Source organism: Crocuta crocuta, unplaced genomic scaffold (genome assembly GCF_008692635.1).
Source record: "Crocuta crocuta isolate KB4526 unplaced genomic scaffold, BGI_CrCroc_1.0 scaffold112, whole genome shotgun sequence".
In the NCBI taxonomy this organism is placed as follows: Eukaryota; Metazoa; Chordata; class Mammalia; order Carnivora; family Hyaenidae; genus Crocuta; species Crocuta crocuta.
The window spans coordinates 972,144-980,545 of record NW_027528818.1 but is presented as its reverse complement, the minus strand read 5'-3'; the positions used below and the strand labels follow the sequence as shown (position 1 = coordinate 980,545).

Here is an 8,402-nt window from a genome sequence, read left to right as displayed (position 1 = left end):
GCCCTCCCCTCCCCCCGCTCCCCGTTTCTCTTTCCCTTTCCGCAGCCGGGCCGGGGCCAGTGCGCGCGGCCCGCGGGCCCATTGTGTCCCGCGCCGGCCGGAGCGACCCTTGCGGGAGTTGGAGGGCGGCCGCAGGCGCTGCCCTCTACGCGGTCGGCGACTCGCGGAGCGGGTCTGGCGCGAGGGGGACACCCGGTGCCCTGCACCCTCCGCATCCCGGACGGGCTCCTTTCTCTGCCCCAACGAGCCTCTTGGGGGTCGAGGTCAAGGAAAGTTCGCACCGAAATTCCCTCTAATTTATTCAAAGGCTTGGCGGCGGCGCGTAATTTTTTTTTCCCCCCCTCTCTTCCGCCTACACCCCGTGCGTCTCCCAAGTGTCGTCTCATTCCTTTCCCTTTACCGGATTCGATTGCCTCACTGCGTGTGTATTTGTGAGTTCGCTCTTGAACAACTGTTCATTTACTCCGCTGTCTTTGTTGGTGTTTCTCGGGGTTGCTGCTGTGGGAAGGTGGGGGGTAGTGGGTGTGAGAGAGACAGACGTGGGCTTGTTTTTCTAGTTGCTTAAGATACATGCCGGTTTAAAGCGAGAACGTGTTCCGTGATGTACTTTAGGAAGGGAGGAGGAACAAATGCCTGCCGATCTCACAACTCCAGCAGCTGCGGCTTTTGTTTATTTTGAGGCGCATACGACTTTTGGATACACTGTGCAAGGTAGCCAGTAGGACGCTTCCCTTCTGAGAATTGAGGCGCGTCTCAGGACCTTCTCCTTGAGAAACCATCGTTTTCGTGAGTGCTGTGGCAATCGGCCTTTGCCTTTCTCCCCCTCTTCTCCTCTTGACATTGTAGCTGAAGTTTCCAAGTATGTGGAATTATGATAGGGAAGCGGCACGGTGGCAGTAGGTCATCCTGTTTGTTGCTGGAACTCAGCACCTAGGTCTCAGAATGCTTTTATTCCAGAGCATTTGCCCTAATTGCCTGTGGTGGATAACATGCCTGCCTTCAGTAACACAATGAGAAAACTGTTCTCTGCCCATGTTGAGTTTTCATCTTGTGTGTAATTACCACTTCACNAGGCAGGACCGGTGTTCACGACCTCAGCATTTTCAAGGAGTATAAATATTTTGCATCATTGCTATTCTGATGTAGGTGCCAGGCCCGAGTATGCTGAACTGATTAAAGTGCTTGGCCTCCTCTCTCCCTCCCTCTTTCCCATTTGCAGTTATTTGATATTTCTCTGCAGGTGGCGTACATTTGTGTGATATTGCAATTCTTAGGAAACTGTAACCAGGGTCGTGAGAGATGATTTTCTAGAGGTAGGTGATGCCAGAGCCTCTCTGGAGGATTCCGGCAGGATCGGGTTTCTTCTGAGGGTGGGGATTTGTCCTTGATTTAGTTTTGACCCCTCCAACCATAGGTATGTAACCGAATACATTTTTCCTTTCTGCAGTATCCATTGGTCTTACACCCTTGAAGAGCTGATGACCTTTGCGTTTTAGAGAAATGACCATTTTTAGGCAATTACAAGTGTTCACCTCTTAAATCTCTTGGAATTAAGTAATTTTTTTTTCCTATTAAGCTCATTAAAGCATTAAGTCCCATTTTCCCCATATACATTTATTAGTTAAAAACTAAATTTCAGTTTGTAATTTTGATTTATAGTAATCCTGGGTTAAAGATAAAATTTAATGGCTAGATTGGAAACAGAAGAACTAGAGTGTAATTAGATGAGTATATTTAAGCTGTAGTCGCCTACATAATCAAGGCCAAGTTGTGTGTGTATAAAAGACCTCATTTGTGTAGTCTTACAAGGCTAATGGAGGCATCATTGAGGCTTTATAAATAATGTAAGTTGTGTATAATGTAGAGTCTCCAGAGACAGCAGAGAAAGCATCATTACCAGCCTTTTCAACCTGCTTGAGATCTTAAATTGATTTACAGCACTGAACTGGTGCAAAATGATACATCAGGATGACATGGGGTCAGCCTGTAAAAGTCTATGATGTCAGCCTATTAGTTCAGTCATCATAATTAAACCATATTACAGGGGCAGCTAAGCAGGAGTCTGGCGTTCTACTTCAGATATGGGTGGTTCATGGGTTTTGTTTATAGTGCAAAACTGAGCAGCCCGGGAGTGCTAGTGTTTCTGAAGGAGGGAAAGGCTTGCCGGACTCTGAGTTTTGGAAGAAATTGAAGATAAATGCAGGGATGTTCAGTCCGCGTTGCCTAAGTAGCTTTCCGTGGGGTAGTGGGGAACAGATGCATTGGGGTTGCTGATAAGGACCTTTGCAGCCCTGATCTGTGTACTGAATCACGCTTCACGGGAGCTTGAATTCAACTTGGCCTAGGGGACCTTATAAAATATCACAGGACCACATACTTCTTATTTCTGATCCTTGCGTTAGCACCCAGTTGCACCCTATTGATGTATCAGCTGGCATGTTATTTCTTTAACTAGTCACGGTTATCAGGTCTCCACCGAAACCAAAGATATTTGAATTGGACATATGAACAATTCAGGAAGAGAAGACCTTTGTTTCTTTCTTAAATTTCTGGCAATCTTACCCAGTTTATGGGTCATCTGAGGGGTGACCATATCATGGCAGCTACCATGTTGGACAGTGTATGTAGAGCATTTCCATTACCGCAGAAGGTTCTGGATAGTGCTGCTCTAGCACCTTTGCTCCTCCTGTTCCTTCTTTCAGCTACTTTTCTGCTTATTACTTCTACTAGTGAATTTGTGGGGTCAAAATTTTGGGGGAGGTCAAAAAGGAAAGAGATGTATCATTGGTTTTTCTACTTACTAGTTGCTCCTGATAAAATAAATGCAGTTTGGAAGTGACAACTCAAGTACTGGATAAAATGAAGTTGACTTTTCTATGGATCGTATTTATCATAGACCCTTATTTGATTTGGAGCTTTGGGTAGGAAAAATAGTGGTAGCTAGTATTTTCTGAGTTTTTACCATATGCTTCTTTTTAATACTCATACCTCATTTAACCCCCAAACTTACCAGTACTGTTGTTATCACATTTTACGGGCAAAGAAACTTGAGTTCACGGTGATTCAGTGTCTTCCCTTAGGCTATATAACTAGTGCGTGATTATGCTTTATAATCTTAGCTGGGATATGAACAGGCAGTTTGACTCTAGAGCCTTACCTTTAACTATATAGGTATTTTATGTATATATATTTATTATATATTATGTCGTATTCTATTATATACTTTATATTACATATTATATACTTAGTTTGAATATATACTTTGGTTTGTATTTATATGGATCCTTTTTCTGCTTAGAATATTCAAATAATCATCGTTCTGCTCGGATTTATTATTCCACTATAGACACGACTTTACTTTTAAACAAATATGCCCTCTACTTTGCTTTTCTGGGCTGTTTTCTTTAAAGTGCTTAAGAAGAAACATAATGTTTATATTATACATTATCTAAGCAGAACTTAATTGGAAGACTAAATCTGACAAAAAAGTAATGGATTTTAAAGCTGAATTGTTGTCATCTCTGTTTTTCTGGATAATTCTTGTCACTTTCGCCTTGTGTTTTTCTTGTACTATCACAGCCTGTTGGTAGTGAAGAGTTCTAGTAGTTTAATGACATCAACATTAGTCTTCTAGCTGTTAAACACCGTACTTTGAGATGAAAATTGTTCATTGCAAATTCTGGAAATTTTTTTCCACATTTAATGTCTACTTTTGTGTAGTCTTGCAGCGATTGTTAACCTTTTTTTTAATGATGAGGCTGTTTAAGAATCTGATGAAACTGTGGATCCAATATCTGCTCATTCCCCTCCTCTAGTCCAAAGATGTTTATATGCCCTGGTGAGCTTGTATACACACAAGTACCCAAATTGCATGATATTTCAGGTGAAGGACATGATGGGACAGGCTTGCTAAGTACATTCATAAACATTAAGATTTGTAATTTCCTCTGCAGAGAATTGAGATATTTAGTGTTAAAAGCTGCTTTGAAGATTTCCTCATCCAGTTGGTTCCTATCAGGCTGAGCCATCTGAGGCCCAGAGAAGATAGCTGACTTGCCTAGAGCCACCCATCTAAGTGACTAGAGGAGAGAAAGCCAGAACCTGGGTCACTCTTACTGCTGTTGAGTTTCCATTTGTTTATCCTTTTCTGCCACACTCACTGTCTTCCTAAGCTTGTGGTCTGAACAAATCCAGTCTAATTTGGGGCGGGAAGGAACGGGTGATTTTTGGCAGGGTATTGACTTTTTGTACCTAGCATCATTTGAGCTGGGTAGGAATCAAGTCTGACAACCTCAGAGAGATGTTTTTTTACAGATTAAAATTGATTTTTTCTTTTTTTTCATTTTAGAGATGGAAAAGAAAAGCCCTGTGTCTCAATTAGTCAATGGGACCTTACTAGAAAATGGGAGATCCGAGATTGGACAAAGTTCAAAGTAAATCAGATGGTTCTACACTATGAATTTTCTGTCTTGACTCTCAAAAACAAATTACATTCTTACCGAAGAGCTAAAGTTTGGGGTATTGAAGGAAGGAGCTAAGGGGTGTTACGGAGAAAATTGGAAAGGTCTGAAGAGAAAAAGGATAATTTACATACTGAGAGGTAGAGAAACTTGATGTTAACTCTAAGATGAGGCTGATGAAGCGTTCTCTGTAATGGCATGTTGTTTCACTGTTTTCTGTATGTGGTTTTACTGTTTTTTCTCTCTCTTCCCTCTTCCTCTCTCTCTTTCTCCTTGTCTCTCCCCCTTCCTTTGTCCCTTTTACCACCAGATTACTGGTCTGTTATACAGGATTCACCTTAGGATGGGCCGGATGGAGGAAGTGCATGGGGCAGGGCGCAGAGGTAGGGACCCAGAGCTCCTGTGTCCTCTCCAGGCGTGCCACATTCCTAGCACTTTGTTTTCAACCGCTGGAAGCTCTGGTTTTACTTTTTATACCCAGATTAGCAGGGTACACTTTGATAACAAACAGGGGCATCACCTTTTCCCTCTAAACTGAAATCTCTTGGCTCTTTATATTCCTTTTCTGCTGTTACCTAGTAATGCCCATATTCAGTCCGATTTGGTGATCTGTCATCTGATTTGCAGCAAAAATACCTGAAGTATTTTTAACACTTAGTCTGGAGTAACTTCTTTATTTAAAGAAAAAAACAAAAACAAAAACACAGAAAACAAAACAAAGCTAAGTAGCATGAATGTAATTACTTAAAATCTAAATCAAAATCATTTTGGTGTGCATTAGTAGAATAGTATCAGCTTTAGGGGCATTTGGGTGGCTAAGTAAGTTAAGTGTCCGACTCTTGATTTCTACTCAGGTCGTGATCTCACGGGTTTGAACCCTGCATCGAACTCTACACAGACAGTGCCGAGCCTGCTTGGGATTCTAGGACTCTCCCTCTCTGCCCTTTCCCTGCTCGCTCGCTTGCTCCCTCTCTCAAAGTAAAAACTTTAAAAAACTTTAGAGATGTATAAGTCCTGTTAAGTAAAAAAGTAACACAGCTATTGCTGGCTGGTTTGCAAAATGTCCGGGCTCTGTAGAACATTTATGTAAGAGGAAAAAAGTCAAAACTGTCACAAATAGTTCAACTCCAGTGATGATACGAGTTTTTAGGAAGGTACTGGGAACTGCAATATTTGAGGAGTTTTACATCTTTGTAATTTTTGTTATAAGCTCAAATCAGAACTTTAGGGAACACTCCCTCTTGAAAATAAAGCATCCAACGCTTTAGGGTCTCAGTGAATCCTTAACCTGGCAATTTCCTCCAAATCTCTGCTCTGTTCCCGGTATTGAGATGAGGAGCCTTGTTCCCTTGTTAAGAACCCAGAACTATGGTGTGGATCCACTTCTTAACTAATTTTCTTAAGACAATAATCCTGAATAGAAAGAAAGAACACATACATATATAACAGTTAATCATGCATCTATATCGTTTTGAGCTCAGAATGTAAATAATCACTGTTTCACGTTTGCAGAGAGGATAGAGGGGTGTAGCTATTGATTCAAAAATATATTTATATACATAATTTTTATAATTTTTAAATGCTCTATTTGTAGTTTCTCCTTAATTTTAGGGTGGCTGTACTATAGATATTTTTTCCTATAATCTCAGATAGTTAGGGTATAGTTACTCAAACTGTTCATTCATTTTCTTTTCCTTGTCTATCTTTAGTGGTTTCTTTGCGGTGTGCTTATGCAAAGTGGAAGTATTTCAGACCTTGAAGGTTTTTTCTTTCAGAGTCAAACACCACAAGAATAAAAAGGGGGAACTAATTATCTTTCAAGTATTATAATTAGGCATTAAATTAAGTCATTTAGTTAGCTAAATGCAAGATCTTTTGTTTGTTTAAATTGAAAGAAAACATGTCTTTTTAATGGAGGGGGGATAATTACATACCATTATTTGATAATTTTGGTGCGGGGTTGTAGTCTATGTGCTTCGTTTATCCCATTGAATATTTATTAGTTCCGAGTGGCTCGATAATTAGAAGACACACCAAAATGAAAAATTAAATGCAACAACAGTCACTGCAAGAGTTGTTGCAGGATAATACAGGAGGAGGTTGGGCCGACGACTTGTGTGAGAACCACTGTGGTACAGAAAGACGTGCAAATTTGCATAGGGACAGGGGAGAAGTGTGCTAGGCAGAGTGGTGGTGTGGAAGAGCAGGGAGGCAGGCGTGAATGTGAGGACCTCTTCAGCACTGTCCATGGATTGATGGAGATGTTTTCTGTCTACGCTGTCCAGTCTAATAGTCACCGGCTGTAAGTGGCTCCTGAGCACTTGCATTTTAAAATTTTAATTAAGTTATGTTTAAACATAGCTGTGTTTATCCTGCGGCTGTCGTGTTGGACAGCACAGGCCCACAGGCTGGTGAGCAGCCCTCCCTCACCGCTGTGGGTATTCCCCATGGGGCTCAGTGTGGTGAGGTGGGAGACATGTTCAGAAAGGTTAAGTTGGGGTGAGAATTTGAGACCTTACAGTGCCAGAGTAAGGAAGCATCGGGAAGTCACTGAAGGTGAACATGCAGTGTGGGTTGGAGAAGATTGGGCCTGGATGCCAAGAGATTAATAGGAAAGCTATTTGAGTTATCTGTGTGATATGAGATGGGTTTTGTGAGGGGAAAAAAACAAAAACAAAAAAAAACGGTGGTTTTTTGGCTATAGAGTAATGGGCGAGAGGGGTCAGAGAGTGTTAAGTTTCCAACTCGAGTGGCTGGAAAGTTAATAAAACCTTTTTTAAGAATAGGTAAAAACTGGGGCTCCTGGGTGGCTCAGTTGGTTAAGTGTCTGACTCTTGATCTCTGCTCTGGTCTTGATCTCAATGGTTTGTGAGTTTGAGCCCTGCGTCAGGCTCTGTGGCAGTGTGGAGCCTGCTTGGGATTCATTCTCTTTCTCTCTCTCTCTCTCTCTCTCTCTCTCTCACTTGCCCCCCTCTCTCTCATGGTCCCCTCTTGTGCTCATGTGTGCATGCAGGCTTTCTTTTTCAAAATAAATAAGTAAACTTAAAAAAAAAATAGGGAAGAACTGGTTGTGGAAGGAATAAAGATTGTATGAATGATAAATTAAAATTGACATGTTGATTTAAGGTGGGGTAGCTAAGTAGAGTCATGAGTCTGGAGTCATCTCCTGGAAATGATGGTTGAACTTATAAGGGTGGATAGGTATTCTGAGAGAACCGTGGAAGAGAAAGAGCCGGTAGGTTGAGTCTTCTTCCACTGAAGTCCACAATTGGGAATTAGTAGAAGGGAAAGTTCTACTAAAGTGAGTGAAGGGTGCCTGGGTGGCTCAGTCAATTTAAAGTGAATGAGGGGTGCCTGATGGCTCAGTCAGTTAAGCATCTGACTCTTGAGCTCAGCTCAGGTCTTAATCTCAGGGTCGTGAGTGCAAGCCCCGTGTTTTATTAAAAAATAAAAAATAAAAATGAAATGGATAGAGGAAGAAACTGGAAGGAACCTGTGAGGTCAGAGGAGCAGTGAAACAGAAAGCCTAGGGAAGAGAGATGCCAGAAGTAGGTTCAGAGTGGGAAAATGTTGTATGGTTTATGGTGCAGAAGAAGTCCGGGTAATCAAGTGGATACAGTTGTGAAGAGACAACAGAGCATATTAAGAAACGAGAAATAGATTCTCAGATGCCCTCAGATGACTTATATTTCAAAATAGATGAGATCGTTTTGATTCCAAAGGTTGAAAGAAGTTAATGGACAGAGAGCAATTAAAGATAATGGAGTTAGTGATCTGAAGTGCAGGTGACAAAATATAACCATGGTGAAGAGGGAGAGTTGTCCAAGACAGAAGCAGAATGGAGTCCAAGTTAGAAGAAAGGAGATGGCAAAGCTTGTGCTAGCTTGCATGGATTTTCCCAGTAGTGTGGGAGGCGAGTTCCTTCCCTGAATTGGTGAGGTG

At 41.6% G+C, this 8,402-nt stretch overlaps 1 protein-coding gene across 4 annotated transcripts in view; it reads left to right on the top strand.

The window, feature by feature from the left end:
• Window positions 1-397: 397 nt before the first annotated feature.
• Window positions 398-8,402, top strand: part of SMAD1 (SMAD family member 1) — a 75,600-nt gene continuing 67,595 nt past the window's right edge. The window contains exons 1-2 of one of the 4 annotated variants that reach the window (XM_077755917.1): window positions 1,257-1,313; window positions 4,349-4,433. The gene's annotated coding sequence lies outside the window, so the exon portion shown is untranslated. Of the gene's footprint in view, window positions 432-594; window positions 787-1,256; window positions 1,314-4,348; window positions 4,434-4,581; window positions 4,601-8,402 lie in introns of those variants that run through there. The other 3 variants (XM_077755921.1, XM_077755918.1, XM_077755922.1) reach the window with 3 other exon arrangements.